We start from the raw sequence: 21,248 nt of genomic DNA on the forward strand, positions 1-21,248 counted from the left end.
CTCTCCTCCCACCTTGGTCATTAAAGCCATGAGAGACCCAATGAATCTATCGTTCAGATATTTTCCCCTGAGCTTGCACTTCCTTTCAGCCCACTTTGACTCCTGGGAACTCGAGTGGCCTCAGCCATTTCTCGGGGGCAGCTAGCTGCAGGGGACAGAGGAGCTCACGAAGCAGTAACGGGAAAGAGGGCCAGGCAACCACTAGGAATTCAGTTCAGGAGCTTTCCTGGCACGCGTGCACGCATCATGAGGTAACACCGGCGATCGCCAGGGTGAGTGGGGGCTGCGATGGGCGGTAGAACGATTCTGGAGACTGGAAACAACACGGTCTGCGACCTCATGAATTCCCAGGGGTGGGAAGGCAGACAAAACTGGCCCCCTCCACTAAGCCCACGTTAGACCCTGGGCAGCTCACAGAATAGTAGGCATCTTAAGAGCTTGCCTGCCTGTCTGCCTGGGTAGCTAAGAGGCACCTGTGAGCTATGGTCCCCAAATGAGTCCTCCTCCCTCCCTCTGGCTCAGGGCTCAGTGCCCATCCCTCATACTGGCTTATGTCCTTTCCAGAAAACATTCCTCGTTCTTTTTAGTGTCTGTTTTTCATATCCACACAAGCTTTTTAGCAAAATCCCAGGGTGGGGGCAGGGAGATTGTAAAAGAGAAGGTTTTTGTTTGTTTGTTTGTTTTTAAAAAGAAGAACATATTAGAAACAAGAAACAGAGTAGCAACTTTGAGGACTGGTAGGTGAGGAAGCAGAGAGCCCTAAAGGATATAAGACTTCCATTTGGGAGACAACGGCTTCCAGAGTCACATAGTGATGACTGGTTCCACGGGAGACAGACTCAGTCACTGGGCTGTGCATATGTGTGTTGTGTTGCTGCTGGTTCAACCTGGTTCCATGCATTTCCTTCCAGTTTTTTTTTAACTAAATTTTAAAAGGGTATGGCCATAATTGCAAGTGCATTTTCTGGCCTCCAACCCATCAACATGGCCTTTTGGACATTTTGCATTTTTCCCACAAACCTGTAGACATTGCAAAGAACTCTTCAGTGATTCTAAAAAAAAGCACTAAGAAAAAGAAAGAGCCTAGATCCAAAAGCAGATTAAAAATTCCGAATTAAAGCAGAAATATTGCTCATCTGGACTTGTTTTTCAGAAGTGTGTTGCTTATGAGAGACACAAATAAAAGACCCAAAGAAGTTGAAAATATAAAGATGGGGGAACTGTATCTATAAAACCACTAAAAAGTGGATATAATTAAAGTTTAGATTTTTTTAAAAAGTGTATCTTTACTAGCATCAGATAAATTAAACTTAACAGTGTTGATATACATAAAGAATAATAATTTGGGGCTGAAGAGATGGCTCAGTGGTTAAGAGCACCCACTGTTCTTCCAGAGGACCCAGGTTCAATTCCCAGCACCCACATGGCAAATCACAACTGTCTGTAACTCCAGTTCCAGGGGATCTGACACCTTCATACAAATGTACATGCAGACAAAGAACACAAACTAAAAATTATATGTATTTCTAGGAGAAAAGAAAGGTATGTACTCATCCAGAGGACCCAAGTTCAGTTCCCAGTACCCACACTGGGTGGCTCACAACCATCTGTAACTCCAGTTCCAGGGGATCTGATGCCCTCTTCTGTCCTCGATAGACATTCTCACTCACATTCACAAACCCGCACAGATATGCCCACACTCACATAATTTTAAAAAAATAAATAAATCTTTAAAAAAAACTCATAGTTGTATGGAAGTCAGTTCAACCATAATATATAAAGGTCTTCAATTCAAATAAAGCATGGTATCATGTTTTAACTAGAATTAAAACATGGCCTCAACACCATAGGAGCTGAAAGGGAGGAGGCTCATTCCACAACAAACCCACAGAGCTCCCTGGTTACAGGGAGGCCGTGCAACCGAGCTGTGTGGGAAGAACGGAATCATCTGCAGGTTTTTCTGGATCGATCACACCTCCTAAAGGAATGTTGTATTGGCTCCTGACCACAGATCACATTCAGACCCTGGTTCTGGTGACAGCTGGACCTGGATATAAAAGGCACAGTGGTACCACTCCTGGGATACACTTGAGAACCTGCTACAAAGATTTTCTGAAACACAGAGACCACGAATCATACAGGAAGAGATTCATAAATTAGACCTTTTCAAAGTTTGAGAACGGTTCATCGAGTGACATATTCTTTCTAAAACATATACACAGGGGCCCTCCATATCCCAGAGTCCGTGTTTGTGAGTCAGCCACATTTGCACTTAACATATACAGGCTGCATCTTGTCAATATTCTAATAGAGTGTGGTATAAAAACTGTTTCCTGGGAGACGGGGGTGGGGTGGGCAAGGAATAAGTAACACTAAGGATGTTTGGAAAAAACACATATAAACGTAATTTTTAGTGTACTTCACAGACACTTATATAAAAGTGTTTATTGAAGGTGAATCTCTGTGAGTTCAAGGCCAGCCTAGTCTTTAGTTCTGGGACAGTCAGGGCTGTTACACAGAGAAACCCTGTCTTGAAAAACAAAGCAAAACAAAACAAAATGTCACAAAGTTGAGGGAAGCAGGGGAGCTGGAAGGTGGATCTGGGAAGAGTTAGGGCAAGAATGAGGAGTTTATGCAATCAAAATACATTGTACAAAATTCTCTGAGGATTAATACACATGCTTAAAAACTATTACCTAACATTTACATTGTTAGATAGCATGCATAAATAATTTAGAGACTTAAAGTACAAAGAAAATTGAGTAGGATATATGCAAATCCCATATGTCTGTGCACTTGTATGTGGTTATGCATATGTATATGCCTCTCTGTGTATGCATACATACATGTACCATATATACCGCCTAAATCCTTGTATTTTACTATCCACAGGAATCATAAAGCTAACTCCTCTTGGATACTGAGGGACAACTATATATATGGACCAAAATCAATGAACAAAGTCACCAAAGCAGCATTTCTCTTAGCACTGAAGCATTAGAGGTCCTTCGGAACTTCTCAGAGCATAGTGATAATATTGCATTCACTCATACAGTGGTATGTTGGTGTACTGTGCCAGTGTCTAAGCTGGGCGATACACAAGTGTGCCCAGAACTAATTCACCAATCTCTTCCTGTAAGGGTCATGCATATAACTAGATCATATCGCAATTCATTTAATAAGTCCAATGAAACAGCATGCATACATCTGGATGCTCGCAGAAGAAAGATATCATCCAAGTTTGAGTTGAGACTGTAGCGAGTTTTTCTCTGTGTAACGACTGCATCCCTGCCTCATCTGTTTCAGAACTGCTCTTACCTTTCCTAATGATGTCTTCCAATAAGCCAGCCTTGGATGCTTTAGGCCAAGCTTGTTGGGCTCTCTCTCTCCTCGTCCTCCTTCCTGAGAGTGGAGGGCAGTGGGGAGGAAGAAGCATGTTTAAGGAAGACTCTAGCGGGGAGAAGCAAGGATGCATGCATAGCAGTCTATGCCTGTGTGGTACTCCATCAGGGGAAAGTCATCCACAGAGAAATGGGAGGTAGGTCACCTGAAGCTGAATGTGCCAGGACAGGAAGCAGGAACTTTGGTCTCTTACCTCATAGTGACTGTAGGCCAGCCCCACCCACTCCCTGGACAACTGTCTACTGGTCCATAAAGGCCTTTTGCGGTGGTAGTGGCTGTGACCACATGTGACTCTGGGCCTGCGGAACACTGTTTGAAATGTTCTGGGGAACCATTTGCAGACGAGTTAAACGTTTTACTCTTACACTTGGTAAGGCAAGGGTACAAGCTGCAGGAACAGACCCACGGGTACCAGGACACATCAGGGTGGGGCTCTCAGAGGAGGAAGGGAGGATCTTTTATTTCTCTGAGAGAGGAAAGAAATCCAGAGAGACCAGATGGCGGTAGGCTCTGCGGTCTGGAATGCAGCTGTTAAATATGACCTCACCAATCATCAATAATGTCCCTAAAGTCGTGACATATTGGGGACAGACTTTCTTGGGGGAACTGGCGAAGGTGCCAAGGTTCCCTCGGAGACACGAGTGAAGCAGGTCAGCTCATGAGACTGAGGATAGAGACAGGGCATAAAAACAGCCGCCCAGGACCTGGTGAGATCAGAGCAAGGAATTCCCCCACAAAAGACAAGAAACTGGGACCTGGGTTTTATTGAACCAATTTCCAGGACACAGGCAAGCCCACAGTGACAGACACATCCCATATTCTACACTGATTATGGCAACTTACGGCCTCAACCTGCAAGAAGCAATACTCAGGTTACAACCAGGCTCCACATTTCATTTCCCTCCTCTCTCTTTGTAACTTAAAGAGTATTAGATGTGTGATTCCCCTCTGTACGCTATGAATATGTTTTATTACCATTGGTTAATAAGGAATCTGCTTTGGCCTATGGAAGGGTAGAATATAGCTAGGCGGAAAAACTAAACTGAACACAAGGAGAAAGAAGGTGGAATCAGGCAAACACCGTTTAGCCGCCCAAGAAGCAAAATGTGAGATAACAAACCACGAGCCTCGTGGTTTAATATAAAATAATAGAAATGAGTTACATTTAATATGTAAGACCTAGCTAGGAATATATCTAACTAATTTGGCCAAACAGAGTTGAATTAATATAATTTTGTGTGATTATTCTAGTCTGGGAGGCCAGGAAACGGAAGTGCAGTCTCCATTTACAAGTATTATTATCATTATTACTACTGCTATTGCTATTACTACAAATCACTATGCGTATCTGTGTATGCCCCACGTCAGAGGGCAACTTTGTGGAGCTGTCCCCCCTTTCACCTTTACATGGGCACGGGAGATTGAACTCAGGTCACCAGGCTAACTCTGCAAGCACCTTCACCTGAGCAACCTGTCGGCCTCCTCTCCAGTTTCAGGGAAATCCCCTCCCTGGCCCTCACACTGCGGCAGTCCCCTCCCATCCCCACTGGTCCTCGCTGGTGCCCACCCCATCCCCACTGGTCCCCACTGGTGCCCACCCCATCCCCGTCCCCACAGGTCCCCGCTGGTGCCCACCCCATCTCCATCCCCACTGGTTCCCACTGGTGCCCACCCCATCCCCACCCCCACTGGTCCTCGGTGGTGCCTGCCCACCCCATCCCCTCCCCCTTCCTGTACACGGTTTGACTGTGGACGCTCTGTAAACATACGGGAGTGTGTGGCGCAGTCCTTCTGCCCCTCACATGACCTTGGCATCTCAGGAGCTGTTTCTTCCCCTTTGACTGAAAACAAAGTTGAATTCATAATTTTATGATTTTTCAGAGCTGCCCAACTTTGAGGGGGAAAGAGAGCTTTGGGTGAGCCCTGTGCAGTAGCCAAGCATGAGCAAGGTGGCAGCTCTCTAATTGATGCCTCTGCCAAGGCTGCAGGTATGTGGCTCCTGAGGATGTGTCTGGGGGATTGCTCTGAGGAGCATGGCCTCTGACCTGTCTTTCCTGCCACCAACAGGACTCCTTCAGCCCTGTGCGAAATGCTAATTTTCTTAATAGAAACCCATCTCCTCTAACAATAATAAGAAGATAAAAAATGACCTGTTAAGCCCATCCCCACCTCCTTTTTTTTTTTTTTAATTCCTCCCAAGAAACACATTAACGTAAACAAAACGTGAGATGTGAAATGAAAGCAGGGTGAAGGCACCTGCGGGGTTCTCCTGGCTCACATTACAAAGCCCCATCTGAAGTGGCCGGCAACTGTTCCCATGACAAGCATGACAAACAGCCCGTTCTCTTGAAAGTCAGGCAAAAGCCAAATTAGTCAGATTACATCAGGATATATTTCCCTGGAGCAGAAGGTCTCTTTGGAAACACCTGCCTGACATATTTCAGACACGTGCAGAGGCACACAGGCCCCCCAGTGGGTCCCAGGGCTCGCCAAGGTCTCAACAAAAATGGGTGTTTGGGTTTTACTGAGTAAAACTGAGTGAGATGACTGTGGAATTTGAGTTGCTTTCTGGCACCTCTTCCACGACAGAGTTTAGCCAGCTCTTGTCCTGGTGCCAGGAGGGTTCAAGATCTCAGGCAGTCTGCAGCTGGTTCTCCCTCTCAAGGCAGTGGACAGATGCTGGGGTTTGGGACCTGGATGGAGATGCTAGCATTATACGGGGCAGACACAACAGGGGACCGCACTCTCAAATGGAACTGATAACGTGGACGTCAAAGCCAGAGACACGTGTTTCTCTTTTCTCATAGTGTAATTAGTATTCCGCCGTGGACAGCCTTCCTCGGTTTATTTCATTAGCATTTGGTAACCATGGGTAATTAACTTTTCCCAACGATCTGTGTTGTTGAGAAAGTGCCTGGCTGCATGGGTTAAATAAATCATGGCAGATCTATAATCCAGAATACTCTGTGACCAATCCCATGAATGAGAGAGGACCCCACTACATGACCATTCATATGAACTCCAGGGGCTCAGGTAACAAGACCTTGAAGATGCATGTGTTGACAAAAAGTTAAGTTGCAGAACAGCACACCGGTGGGAGAGTTCTGTATAAAAAGGGAGAAGTGGCAGAGACATATTCACAAACAGGCACACAGACATACATATCAGAAAACACAGAGGAAGGCTAGGAGACGGGACAGAAGCCATCGCCAGGGATAGAATAGTGGGAAGACAAGAAGGTAATATTTCCTGGTCCTGATGCTTGACATCTTTACAGTAAGGAGAGTCATGTGTGACTCGGGTGAAACGAGATGCCTACTCGTAATAATACAACTTGGAAAAGCATCCCATGAGAGACAGAGCATTCCGCTTGGTCCGAATCGTCAGATTTTCATCTTATTCCTTGGTTCCTCCATCTCCTGACCCTCAGTGCGCAGTAGAAAGATGGCAGATCCTAGAGCACATTCCTCAGTGGTGATACCATGACTCATAACCAAGCGAGGAGCACAGTTCCGGATCAGCCAGCCTGTGTTCACATCTTGACTCCGCCATCATGACCGAAGGGTCTGACAGCACCCCGTTTGACTCCTGTGCGATCCGTAGGAGTCGCCTGAGAGAGTGGTCATGAGGGTGACTCAATCGAGTAAAATCACTTAGCGCAGGGCCTGGCACAAGGTGGACACCCCAAAAATGTGATTGACACCTGATTCTCCCCAAGGGGCATGCAATTTACATGTGTGTTTCTAAACAAGCACAGGGCCCAGGGCCGTGTTCAACGGGTTTTGCAGGCGAGCTTGTCGCCAGACACTATGGATATGGGTTTTGCCCAGTGGTTCAGGGAAACCACATTGACAGAGGTCCACGTATACATGGAGTAGGACTGACTTCAGCCAGGGAACTCTCTGTAGAAGCCAAGAACAGATGACAAAGCTCAGGGTAGAGGTTTGCAGGAGGAGGGCGGTGAGAGCAAGGGGCTAGGGTTCCCTGCCAGCTGCAGCACCTTGCTGCAAGCATGCCAATGGGGTTCAAAGAGCAGGCTTTAAACAGAGTCTGCTTAAAACAAGGAGGTGATTGACCCGGACGGTGAAGGGAAGAAGGGGGCCGGTGGTCGTCAAGTGTAACCCACCTGGTACAGCCTGCCTCCCCACCCCCGTGGCTGCAGTCATGACTGCACACCCCGCACCGAATTCCTGGACCCCTTTGTCTCCCTCATCACAGCTGAGATCTTCGGCACAAGCCCCCTCCTCCCCGTGGCTTTTTATGATGGCGATGATGTAAGGGGGTAGGAAAAACACAGCTGGTTCCGCCTGCGTTTACAGAGGCTGGGGCAGACGGTGCGCGCTGTCCCCAGCCACCAGTCCTGCACAGCTGCTCAGCCCGCCTCTGGGGGCCAAGCGTCCCCACCGCTTCTCAGGGAAGGAAACACATGGTGCAGAAATGAGACATTTATTTAATAAAAGAAAGAAAGAAAGAAATAGGCCTTCAAGACACTCGGCGTTGTTCGGGGCCCTACTCCGCTGTCTGCGTCGGCTCCCAAGCTCTCATTTACCTTAACTGTTTCCCCTCAGTCCTCCACCCCAGGCTCTCCATGGGCAAATCAACCAACCACACAATGAAAATGCTCAGAAAGAAGTAGCAGGCATATTGAACATATGTGGGTCTGCCACTGCCTCGGTACTACAGTAATGGCCGATGGTGGTGTCAGGACTCTTAAGCCAAGTGCAAGCTGGAGTGCCCAGCGGAATGTGCATGGGGCCAGGGCACCTGTGGCTTTTGGAGCCAGTCCCTGACACACACAGAGGGATGACCATACCGATCTGTTACACACACCCCGTTTCCTCCTCCTTGGTGCCATTGCTGGTACGGGTCTCTTTTTCTCCCGCCAGGAATCTTGAACTCCCTTCTGAGGTTTCTTCTTGCCCTAAGTCTTGGCCCCTCCCACCAAGCCTCACCCAGTAGCCAGAGGGACTTTCACAAGGGAAGTCACATCCTCCTTGGAGTCACTGCGAACAGACTTCCGCAGACTCTGGTCACGTTTTCTTTTCTTTGTAAAACTGTTTTGTGCTTCGATTGTGTATATCAACAGAGTACTATATCACACTTCAGTACGTGTGTGCAGTGTGTGATATTTAAATCGGGTTAAATGGATCTGTCTCCTCACATTTTTCTTGCAGTAGTTCTGGTGATCAAAGCTTGAACCTTGCACACGCAAGTCCACCATGGAGCCACAGCCCTAAACATTTGTCTTTTCAAAATTCTTATTGTGTGTTTATATGTGCATATGCAGGTGTGCATGAGCATGCACGCACACATGCATGCACACACACACACCGAGGTCTAAAGATAATTTTCAGGAGTCGGTTCCCTCCTACTATGGCATCTGGGGATTGAACTCAGGGCATCAGGCTTGCACGGCAAGCACTGTTAACTGCTGATCTATTTTGCCAGTCCATTGTACTCACAGTCATAGCATACATACCAGAGCTGATCTCTCCTGCTACCCATAATTGAGGACTTGCTGATCGACCACCCCTGCCCTTCCCCTCAGTCCCCAGCCTCTGGTAACCATGGTTCCACTTTCAGCCGCAGGACGGCCAGCATTTCTGTCTATACATAGGAGTGAGAGTAGGGGCCGTCTGTCTCGCTGTGCCTGGCTGACTTTACTCAGCACCACATCTTCTCTTTCCATCCGTGTCGCCACAAATGACAGGACCTCGCTGTTTTTACGGCTGGATAGTATTCCACTGTGTGTGCAGACTGTGGTTCCCTCGTCCACAGTACTACTCAGCGCTGAGGGGAATGCTGGGACGACATTTTCTCAACAGTCATGCAATGTGTAGCCGCGGGGGTCTGTTCCTGTTTCAGCGGTCCACATACAGTGCATCCATGAGCATACATGTGTGTACACTTGACAGTTGCTTTTGTTGATGGTTACAGTGGGCTCTCCATGGCTCACGGCACCATGGCTCAGGCCTGCAGGAAGCTCCTCTGGTGATGTGTTTTCTCACTAAGTTGCATCCACATTCCTGTGCTTAGGGTCACCAGAGGGCACCTCAGTACTGTGCTTAGGTGACATATTACTGAGCGTATTATTTATTTTTCTGGGAATATGCATGTGTGTGCATGTGCCACAGCACACAACCAGAGAAAGATATACAGAAGTTGGTCCTCTCCTTCCGCTATGTGGGCCTTAGGGATAGAACTCAAGCCATTGGGCTTGGGAGCAAGTGCCTTTACCCACTGAACCATCTTACTGGCTTTATGGGCACTGTTTTAAACAATGTGAACAGCAAGCCTTGAAAGAGACACACAACTACAGTGTGGGAGTGGAAACAGGGAAGCCAATCACCCCCCACCTCTCCCTCCACCCCTGTGTGGCCTTCGCCATGACCACGTGCCCTGGAAGTGCTGGCAACACACATTCTCATGGTTCCCTGAGTGTCCAGGAACTACCAGACGCAGGCTGTGCCGGTTTCAACAGTAGACGAGCGCACAGAGTCAGTGAATACCAAGGATCCTCTGTGACATCCCTCAGGATCCACAGAGGGCTGACTTCAGATCCCCACCGCCAGCGCACATGCTCAAGATTCTGTCAGTCTCCTCCACATCTGTCTAACAGCTCACACAGTGCAATGCAGTGGGAAGGATGTGCTGCTCTCTGCCCGCTATAAATACAATGATATAAAATATAGATCTTATGTACTGGCATACTGGCAAGGAAGAGAATTCTGTCCACAGCTCAGGTGTAGTTCTTATAGGCTCAACTCTACTTTCAACCCATTATTTTATCAAACCTGCAGACAGGGAAGCCCATGAACTCCAAGAACTGCTCGTGTTATTGTGGTTGTTGCTTAGAACAGGGTCTCATTCTGCAGCCCTCCAGGCTAGCCTAGAACTCCCTAGGTAGCCAAGTCGGCCTTGAACTTGTGGGAATCCGTCTGCCTGAGCATTCCTAGTGCTATGAGTCTAGACCTGAGCCCCCACACTCAGCTCTCCCTGTGTGGATTACCATTGCTGACCCTAACCTTCCCTTGCTTCTACCTGGGGGCAGAATGAATGCAAAGATGGGCACATGGCCAGTCCTGACTTTCCAGACCCTTAGCTACAGGACTGGCACTCACCTGGAGACATCTTGGAAAGAAAGGAAGTCCTGGCCTCTGACCATGTGTCTGGCCCATTGGTCAACTGTGGCAGGAAAGACTGGAAGACAGCCTGGGAGACAGTGGGAGATCAAACAGTCAGGTCTTGGCTTTGAGCTTCCACCCCCAACTCCTGGACCTGCTCTACTCTGGGCACACCTACATGGACTGCATTGCAATGAGTGGCCTTTCCTAGTCAAAGGGCCCAGATGCTACGGTTTGGATATGGCTCATCCCTGCTAAGACTCACAGTGAGAGTTCATTGTGAGCTAGGACCTTGAGAAGCAATTGGGTCCTTAGGACGGACTGACTGCTGTACAGTAGGTCCCCCTTGCATTCCACCCGCCCCGCACATGCTCACCCTATCCCTCTCTGCTATGAGCTGAAGCATCACAAAAAGCCCTCACGATGTGTGACCCTCTGACCTTGAACTTGCCAGCATCCCAAACTATCTATCAAGATAAAGCTCTGTTCTTTATAATCTTCCCAGTTCCAGCTATTCTGTCTTAGCAACAGAAATAGACAGAGACACCAGACTAGCAAAGTAGCAGAGGCCTCCCACGATCTGAGCTCTAGACACCTTCTCTTCAACCACATTTGGTGCAGGAGAATTGTCTGCATCCTGTCTGTTTATTTTGAATAAACACTGATTGGCAAGGCATGAAGGATAGGCAGGTCAACCAGACAGGAAGTAGAGTCAGGGCCATGAGAACAGGAGAATGCTAGGAAGGAGGAAGCCCATTCCTCCCAGTCCTGCCCAGACGACTGAAGAAGCAACATGTGAGCTGCCACACTGAGAAAGGTACTGAGCTGTGTGGCTAACATAGATAAAAATAATGGGCTAACACAAGTTGTAAGAGCTAATAAGTAGCCTGGGCTAATGGGCCAATCAGTTTATAATCTTATGGAGTCCTCTGTGTGATTTCCTTTGGGGCTTGCCAGCTGTGGGGTATCAGGCGGGACAGAAACCTCAACAAGCAGGCCCCTTCATTCTTACTTCACGTTGGCTGCTCCTCACTGCCACCCGTGTTCAAGCTGTACCCTACACCTGAAACTGGAGGTCCTGGATCCCGGTAACTTCCTCGACCCAGGCCAACAGGACAGTGACTCCCCAAGCCTTGCAACAAGAGGCCAGTGAGTGCTGGGCTACAGGTGTGACACTGATGGGCACAGCGACACTCTCAGGGCGCCGCCACCATTCTCATTGTGTCTGTAGCTCTCATTTTAACCATAGCCGAGTGTCTCCACAGGACTCCGGACCAGCTAGTGTGGAACAACACGCTTGACAGATGTTCCCCCCCCACCACCACCAAATTGGGTAACAACGTGACTGTAAGTGTCATTACCCAATGCCAAAATGACAGACCAATAAATGCAATTCCTTCGGCCAGTGCAGCAGGGAAAGAAAATAAACAAAGCCAGTTGTCTGCAAGAGGTGACCCAGTTGAGAATTTCACTCGGCCCGGTTATTCTACTGCACCGGGCAATGGCAGATTCAGTCGTGTGACCTCGGGGTCCTCAGTAGGCCCAAGCAAAATGACTTGATTTAATAAGTTGCTTAATCAGCACAGTCTTCTGTAGCCTTATCGCTCCACTCTGAATGACAAGCCAGATGAATGACAGAAGCTGTTCTGTCCCATTATATAATGACTGCCCTCCTAAACGCTTGCTGGGAATCTGTTTCCAAAGCCTCGAGCTGCGTTATGTAAGAGCCCTGGTCCCTGCCTTTTGGAGCAGACTAAGGCAAAAAACGGCCTTTAAGATATTGCACAAGTTTCAAAGCAGTGACTCTACAAATAAACAGTGATTTTTTTTTTAAAGAAAAAGGGGGAAAAGAGTCTATAAACCCAATAAAGATGTGACAGGGAGGGGCCAAGCGAGATGAAAAGGAGAGCAATAGGGCTGTGGTCAGCCACCTTCTGACGCCCTCAGAACACGCAAATCTGGAATGATTGTTCACACAGAAGGGGCAGAGTCTCAAAAATAACAGCCCGTCGCTTACCCACCCCACCCCCTGCCCCACCCACTGCCACCGCTGAACTGTTTGGGTTCACTGTAAAAAGTACAAAAGAGCCAGCGGAGGAAGGAGGGGCTCGGCAGGAAGGAAGAATTGCCAGTTCTTTTCCTGGCCAAGATGCCTCACCCAGCTGGCCCCGGGGAAGAGCTGGAACCATAGGATAGGAAGCCATACCTGTGCCCATGGTACACTCAGTTCCCATCAGGTGACCTCTTAGAACAGCCAATCCCAGCTGGCACTGATGGAGCACTTTACTGCGGACACAGTCGGTTTAGCCGGTCTTCCATATCTGCATTCTGCCTCTATGGGTCTGACCAACTGTGACACAAAATCTTCAGGAAAGACCTTTCCCCTTTTCCGCTCTCCCAAAGCAGTGAGGTCTAGTAACTATTTATATAGCATGCACATTGTATGAAGTCCATCATGGTTTACAGTACATAGAGGCATGCAGATTATATGCAGGTCCACCATTTTATTGGAAAAATGTGTATCCTCAGGGCTGGGTAAGCTCAGGTTCCTGGAACCAACTCTCTGTGATGCCAAGCTGCAGCTCCATATGTAATCTCTCCGATCCTCAAATACATTCTGCAAGGCTCCATTCCAAACCCAATTGAGATCAGAGATATGCAGACATAAAGCGCTTTGCTCTCTGCTCTGAAGGTAATAGAGACGGGATTTGAAGTAGAGACCTGCTTCCAGAGGCCAAGTGAGGGTCTTCGTTCTGAGTTCCCATTCTCAACTCTAGTCTCTAACCATTGAGCCATGCTCTGCCTGCCATGAACTGACTGGCAATCTTCTGGAAACTTTAACTAAGATTGAACTGTACCTGAGCATCCAGGAGTGGCCAGCAGGGGTTTCGGGTAGAAGAGAGGACATACTTGCAAACAGCGAACCAAATTTTGAGGTTTTCAGAAGTTAAGCACAAAGATTAGGAAGGGTTTAGGAATGATAAGATTCCAAATTCTGGACTGGCAAGTTGGCACAGTGGGTAAAGGTGCTTGCCCCTGAGGCTGACGGCCTGAATCCAAGCCCAGAGCCCATATGATGAAAAGACAGAACCAATTCGCCCTGAAGGTTGTCACCTGACCTTCATGAGCACGTCCTGGCACATACCCATATGCATACACAGACAAATAAATATATAAGTAAATTTAAAATTTGGAGGAAAAAAAAGGAATTTATCTCTTTTTTTAAAAAAAAAATCAAGATTGAACTTGTATTGGAAGAGGTGAGTCCAGTCTCAAAATGGAGGGCCACAATCCAAAGGAACCAGAACAGTTGAGGCAGCTATTTATTGGTGGTCTGGTCTTTGAAACCACAGATGATAACTTCAGAGAACATGTGGAGATATGGACCTCACTTTCAGACTGTGTGGCAATGAGAGATTCCCAAACAAAACGTTCTGGGGGCTTGGGTTTTGTGACCTACTCTTGTGCTGAAGAGGAGGATGATGCAATGTGTGCTCGGCCACCCAAGGTTGCTGGGCGTGCAGTGGAACCACGGGCTGTTTCTAGAAAGGGTTCTGTAGAGCCTGGTGCCCATTTAACGGTGAAGAAAGTGTTTGTTGATGGAATAAAAGAAGATACAGAAGAATAAAATCTGAGAGACTACTTTGAAAAGGATGGTAAGATTAAAACCATAGAAGTTATGGAAGACAGGCAGAGTGAATTTGTTTTTGTAACTTTTGATGATAACGATACAGTTGACAAAACTGTTATTCAGAAATACCACACTATTAGTGGGCATAACTGTGAAACGAAAAGGCCCTTTCTAAATAAGAGATGCAGCCTGATGGATCCCAGAGAGGTCGTGGAGGTGGCTGGCAATGTGGAGGAAACTTTGGAGGTGGTAGAGGTAATTTTGGTCATGGTAGAAACTTTGGTGGAAGAGGAGGCTGTGGTGGCGAAGGTGGCAGCGTCAGAGGTAGTTATGGAGGTGGTGATGGTGGATGTAATGGATTTGGAGGTGGTGGAGGCAGCTCTGCTGGGGGTCTTGGTTACAGTAGTAGAGGAGGCTATGGTGGTGGTGAACCAGGATATGGAAACCAAGGTGGTGGATCAGGTGGAGGAGGTTACGATGTTTACAATGAAGGAGGAAATTTTGGTGGCGGTAACCATGGCAGTGGTGGGAACTACAATGACTTTGGATATTATAGTGGACGACAACAACAGTCAGATTATGGAGCCAGGAAAGGGACATTTTTGTCAGAAGAACCTTAGGCAGTCCCTATGGTGGTGGCTATGGATCTGGTGCTGGAAGTGGTGGATATGGTAGCAGACGGTTTTTAAAAACAGCAGAAAAGGGCTGTGGTGCTTAGCAGGAGAGAGAGAGAGAGGAGTTGTCGGGAAAGTTGCAGGTTACTTTGAGCCAGTCATCCTAAATGCCTCAGAGGAACTGTAAAAATCTGCTGCAGAAGAAACGGAGATCCACAATCAGAAAAGCTCCTGCAATGTAGCCAGGAAGCCCCTCTTGCTCAGGTCGGTCATAGCCACAGTTGGCAAAAAGGGCAGCTATTGATTAATGCAATGTCGTGTCAATTAGATGTAATTCCTGGGGTCTTTTACCTGCTGTAGCTTTGTCTTTTTCTTTTCGTTACATCAGGTATATTGCCCTGCAAAAAGTGGTAACGGTCCCAGGAATAAAAAAAATTAAGGAATTTTTAACTTTAAAAATAAATCAAAATGCTTCTGCTAACAAATTAAACTGGCTTAAGAGCCCAAGTGTCTGTCGTCGAAAATGGATCTTGGAGGGGACGAGCTTCAGGTTTTATCGATCTAAACTTTTAGCGATGGCTCAAGGACTTGGGAATCTTTTGGTCTTCCTCTCCCCAGTCTATAGTGTCCGCTCCATCCTGAGAAAGTGCTTTCATAGCTACAGGATGTCTGCAGCCATCCTGGTGAGCATACCCCTCAACATGTTCATGCTAAGAGAAACGCACCTCCTGGGACACTCAGCAGCAGGTAGACGCTTGCTTCCGCAGAAGGCCCCCTCCCGACTCCACTGGTGTCATCCCAGCCCCACAGAGATTTCAGTGGAGCAGTTGGGGTCCTGGACTCTCATCTCACTTCTGGATCTTGCGGAGGTTGCTCAGTGGCCCTGAGCACCCCTGAATAGTTTTCTGATCAGCAGCTATTATCATAGAATCATGGAGCTGCATGGGACACTCATGGATTCTCTAAAAGTCAGAGAGGCACCGAGGAGCCCAAAGCTGTACGCGGGGTAGATGGTGCCTGTGACCGGAAGACACCTTTGGACTGCAGTGCCAGAAAGTCCTGGGAGATGTGACCTCCGTTTGTTTTCCTGAGTCTCCTGAACCACTTGTTTTTCTACCTGAGACACAGGCCTCTCCCAGACACACATGTCCCCTCTGTCCCTCTGGCTCCTTGCAGTGGGTAAGAGACCCTCCCCGCTCTGCGGCACAACCTATTCCAGATGGTCAATTATCTCTCTCCCACTTGGGAGAGGCTCAGACACCAATCAAGTCAATTGACTCAGTAGCTGGCACTGGAAGAAAGGATGTTAGCTTAAGTAACCCAGTTTCCAGTCTGGCTCCGACCATTACAATAACCCCACTTCTTCTTTCTTCACCCTAAGTCTCTTTGCCTCCACCCAGATAGTGTTAGTTCGTAAAATGCAAAGACCAGAAAATAGCCACCCTCACCAAGCCAGAGGCATGTTTTCTGCTGTTGCGATATGACATCAAGAGCCAAAACAACTTAACAAAGAAACAGTTTATTTGGGTTTCTGGTTCCACAAGGATAGTTAGGGTCCATAAGGAGAGGGGAGGCATGGTAGCAGGGGCAGTAACTGGAGGCTGTCTGGTCACATTTTACCCACACACAGGAAGCAGAGACAAACAGGAAGTGGGGCAAGTCTGAAGACCCTGCAAACCCAGTCCCAGTGATACACTTCCTCCAGCAAGGCTGTGCCTCCTAAACATCCCATAACCTCCCCCAAATGGCACCACCAGCTGGGGCTATATGAGCCTATAGGGAATAGTTCTCATTCAAACCACCATACCAGGCAATAGGCAAAGAAAATCCTTAATGAGGCATTGGTGGTTCCGGACTATCTAAAAGACCCAGACACTCACTCCCGATACCTCAGCTGCTGGCTGAGATCTATTCTGTGAGCTGCCTTTGACCAAGACCCCCATCTGGAACAAGGTTGATTTAGACATTTCTGATTTTTCTTCTTGACTGAATCTGCCCTTGCCGTAAATGGTAACAGTAGGAATTTCAGTGAGTTGACTTAGTGAGAATTACCTGCCCTGAGTGTCTGCCTACCTCACGCTTCTGATGTCTAAGCCCTCGGCCTACCAATCAAACAAGAACTGTTCCATCCTCCCTATGTCCTCTGAGTAAGTCTCTACCTACCACCCGCCCCACGGAGACTGGTTGTAAATCCCCACTGTCTTAGTTAAGGATCCTGTTACTGTCATAAAACACCACGGCTAAAAACAACTTTGGGTTTATTTCATCCTACACTTCCAGGTCACACTCTGCCACTAGGGGAAGTCAGGGAAGAAATGCAAGGAGGGACCTGGAGGCAGGAACTGAAGGAGAAGCCATGGAGGAACATGACTGACTGGCTTGCTCCTCATGGGTTGCTCAGCCTGCTTTCTTAGACAACTCAGAATCACCTGCCCTGGGGTGATACTGCCTCCCCACCTCCAGAGTTGGTTGTCCCACATCAACCCCTAATCAAGAAAATGCACGACAGTCTTGCCTACTGGGGATCTGGTGGAATCATTTTGTCATCTGAGGTTCCTTTTCAAGGTGACCAGGATGCACACTGTCCTCACTGTTTTCAGAACCAAGGCAATGTCTCTGCCTTATTATAAGTCTTAAACCAGGTCTTGTTTCTTCTTGGCAATTGTCACAATGATGCAAAAGACAAGTGGCTGATGCAGAGACACCAGACATCCAACTTCCAACGAAACCATCTGTGGAGGGCACACCTAGACGCCACCACAGAGCCATTGCCTGGTGCTTGGCCATGTCGTTATCACCATCCAATCCTCACTCTCTCTGTCCTGTTCTCTTCTTTCTAGACAGGTGCTGTTCCCAAGAACTCTCCCAGTGAGTCCCATTTGCCTCACCGTCTCTCCTCTCAGCACCCAGGCTGAGAAGGTGGGTGGAGCAAGACTCTGCCGTGGGAGGTTAAAGCTAAGCACTGCTGGATAATTGGATCACTTGTGACAAGGGGGGTGTATAGGTCACGCAAGGCAGGAAGACTGTGCTGCTGGGTCCCAGTCCTTTACCAGTCCTGTGGGATAGCGGCTGGATAGGGGACATACTAGTGGGTGCATTGCTGTAGACTTTTGAGAAGTGTGGGACAACAGAACAAGATGGTTGCTGTGGAGATGATTATGGATGCTTCTGAGAATGGCCATGAGAGGCTAAGAGTGACATCATCCATCCTCTGTGGCAAAGCAGAGTCTCATAGAGAAACATCAGTTGAGGGTTGAACCCAAGGCTTCCTCTGGTGAGGTAAAACTCACGAACAAGCAGAATTGTTAAGTCAAGGACCTGACTGTAGGGATCAGAATCTTGAGTCTTGGATTGAAAACTTCTAGATTCAACAGCTGAAGTCCCCAGAATCCCACGGCATGTAGAAGCGGTCCATACCTCCATTTCGGAGATATCAGTTCTCTTCACACCTGAAGATGTTACACAGGTTCTTCCACACAGGACAACACATCACCCGAGACCATGTCCTCAGGATCCTCTTAGCCACTGCGTCCTCACCACCCTAAGCAGAAGAGGGCCAGGCCTGCTAAGGGTGGAAAGAGAATGTGTCATGAACGATCTGAAGGGCTTGGGCAATGTCAACCAGCAGCAGAAGGAACCATGGGCTGGATACAGTTTATCTATGTGGCAGCGCTTTCTTATGATACAGGATTTAACACCCTGGCAAGGACCCCAGGGAACGGGCACTCAATACACTGTCTACTGCCATTAAGTGATGAAGGAATGGCATATAGATGGTGGAAAAAGGACCAATGGACTTGGATGTGAGCAAGCTGGAGTAGGCATGCACTCCCACTGTCCACAGAGGGGCTCAGAACATACTCCATTTAACCATGCAGCAATGTCCCAGAGAGGAACAGAAGCATCAGTGATGGGTCAAGACTATTGGAGAGCACGAACGAGTTTTAGGACAGCAACAGGATCACAGAATGATAGAGGTACGGACTAGAGAGACAGTTACGTGTCGTGAACACCTCCTCTCCCTGAGGACCTGGGTTTGAATCCCAGTGTCTCCATCAGGCAGCTCACAACCACCTGTAACTCCAGCTCTAGGGAATCCAACATGTATGACACCAAGTCTGGCCAACAGAGATCTTAAAATGAAAGAATGGTGAAGAGAGTGGTACTGCTCATGGCAAAATAAAGATGCCTCAAAGACAGGTGATTCCTCAAAGCCCACAGCTGAGAGAACCTGAGGGAGGCTACCTCACAAGGACTCTGGATGTCTTTGCTAGGCATAGAGACCTGAAATCTGTCAACTAAAGGCGAGTGTGGGCCCCTCTGATGGTCGGCTCTGCCTGTCCACTTGATGGAATTCAGAATCACCTCGTTGATGACGCTTTTGGGGTCCCTGGAGTGGTGAGGAAAGAGACCCACCTTGAATGTGAGTGGCACCATTCCCTGAGCTTGGGTCCTGAACTGAAGGAAAAGGAGCAGCAGCCTTCATCTTTCTCCTGACTGGGGATGCCGGGTGACTGGATGCCTCACAGTGCTGCCAACACGCCTTCCCCTCCAGGGCAGACTGTGAGTCAGACTAACCCCACTCCTTGAAGTTGCTTCGGCACAGTATTTTGTCACAGGACTGAGAAAAATAACTCACACAATCCCCATAAGGAAGATGTCTCCTGGAACATCCCAGGGAGCAGACATGGTATTGAGCCTCTCAGCTATCGGCCAAAGGGACCCAGTACTAGGTACAAAACCATGTCTCTCAGGGACTGTTAGACACTTCTCTGACCTATAGCATCAACACAGACAGAGCAGAGGCAGCGGGAGCCAGGAGAGAATAAAGGCTCCCAATTGCACCCATCCCTCGGCCAAGATATTAAAATAGTATCATATCCTGAGGACGACGCAGAGATTAGTTGTAACACCTGTGTTACTCTCTACCGTACAGTTTGCGCTACTGTACCGTACGCGAGCCGGGCAAGGGCCTGGAGATTAAAGGAACACACAAGAGACGTGGGTCACCCGTGAGGAGAGAATGCCGAATGCCCTTTATTCAAGCTTAGGAAAAACCTTATATACCTAGCTGCTGCACAATGGAAATCCCCCCAGGCAGGTGGGAAATTACCAGGCTCAAGAGTAAACAATCCCCCTAAGCTGACCACCAGTGGAAGCAGAGGGAAGTACAGGCACAAACAGGATGTTTAGTCGGCAATTGCAACAAGATGTTTGGCCAGAAACTGTCCTCAAGATGAACCCCGGGAGGAGGGGTAGACTGGTGGGCCTACAATTAGTGATGCCCTCAAAGAGGTTGAAGAGCAGGAATGGTCCTGTCATGTCTTGTGCAGTTCACCCTCTGGACCTCAGACGAAGATGGTAGCGTCTAAAGATGCTAGAGCAGCCACAAGCACAAGACCAGCAGAGATGGTGCTAAGCGGGAGGTCAAGGGGAAGGAAAGTGATGGCCATGGCCTTCACCCTCTAGACTGGCTGCGGTGGAGGACTGGAGCTCATGTCCTCTCATCAGCTTAAACAGGCTCAGCAAACTCTTCAGTAACTAGTCCTAATGGCATACCACCAAAGCACACAGATCTGTAACCATCGGCCATCACCCCCGGGCCTGGGAACACTGTCCGCAAGTGGCCCTGACTCCCTCTAACGGCCTCCCACCACTGGGTCATTGTGGGTAAACAAAACCTCCCAACTCCCTCCTCAGTCCAGAACAACTCTACATGGCCGTTCTGCTTCAGAACTCTGGGGAGGACAACTTAAGACCTCCATCACAGTTTTAGTGGGGACCCATTTTCTTTCGACCTTTACTTTCTCCCAGAATCCTCCCTCCATACATCTTCATCCTTCAGAGCCAGCACCTCAACCCCAAACTCACGCTCATCTGGAAAAGAGATCAAGCCCTCTCAGAGCTGTCCTAAGGGTGAGTGCGCCCACACTTAGCAAAGAAGCCCTAGAACAGAGGCAGACGCGATCACATGTGTTCATTCATAGTGCCAGCCCTTGAATCCGTCTACTCCCTTTGAAACCCCTGCCAGACAAAAGCTGAGTTGTGTTCTCACTAGAGTCTGTCCAGGGAACACAGTAAATGCTCAATAAAACTCCAGACTGTCTGGAAGGCAAGGTTTCCTTAAAGGCTCATGTGCACATCAGGAGGGTATGCAGTCAGCCTGGGATTTCCCGCCTCCACACTGCAGAGACATGGATGTACCTGTATCCTTGCAGACTGCCTGGTCCCAGAGGACTCATCACCTGCTCTGGCTTCTGCGCACGCAGTGGCCACCTGAAACAACAAACACTCCGCAGCAGCACCCAGTGAACAGGTACAGGGTGCACTGACGGGAGCCGCTGGTTCCCTGTCACCCAGCAGGCTAACTGGCATCATACGGTCTTCCACGCTTCAGTGGGGGTAGCGAAAGCACCCTTGACTGACCCGGGTGCATTTGGGACCCTCCCCTAACCTCTTCCAAAGGAAGCCAGCCAT

The 21,248-nt window shown here is 48.4% G+C and overlaps 1 pseudogene; it reads left to right on the forward strand.

Moving 5' to 3' along the window:
- The first annotated feature begins 13,803 nt into the window (after positions 1-13,803).
- Positions 13,804-14,875, forward strand: LOC125401520 (heterogeneous nuclear ribonucleoprotein A3 pseudogene; annotated as a pseudogene).
- Positions 14,876-21,248: the final 6,373 nt, after the last annotated feature.

The sequence above is a fragment of the Myodes glareolus genome, chromosome 9 (assembly GCF_982192425.1).
Source record: "Myodes glareolus chromosome 9, mMyoGla1.1, whole genome shotgun sequence".
Taxonomy (NCBI): Eukaryota; Metazoa; Chordata; class Mammalia; order Rodentia; family Cricetidae; genus Myodes; species Myodes glareolus.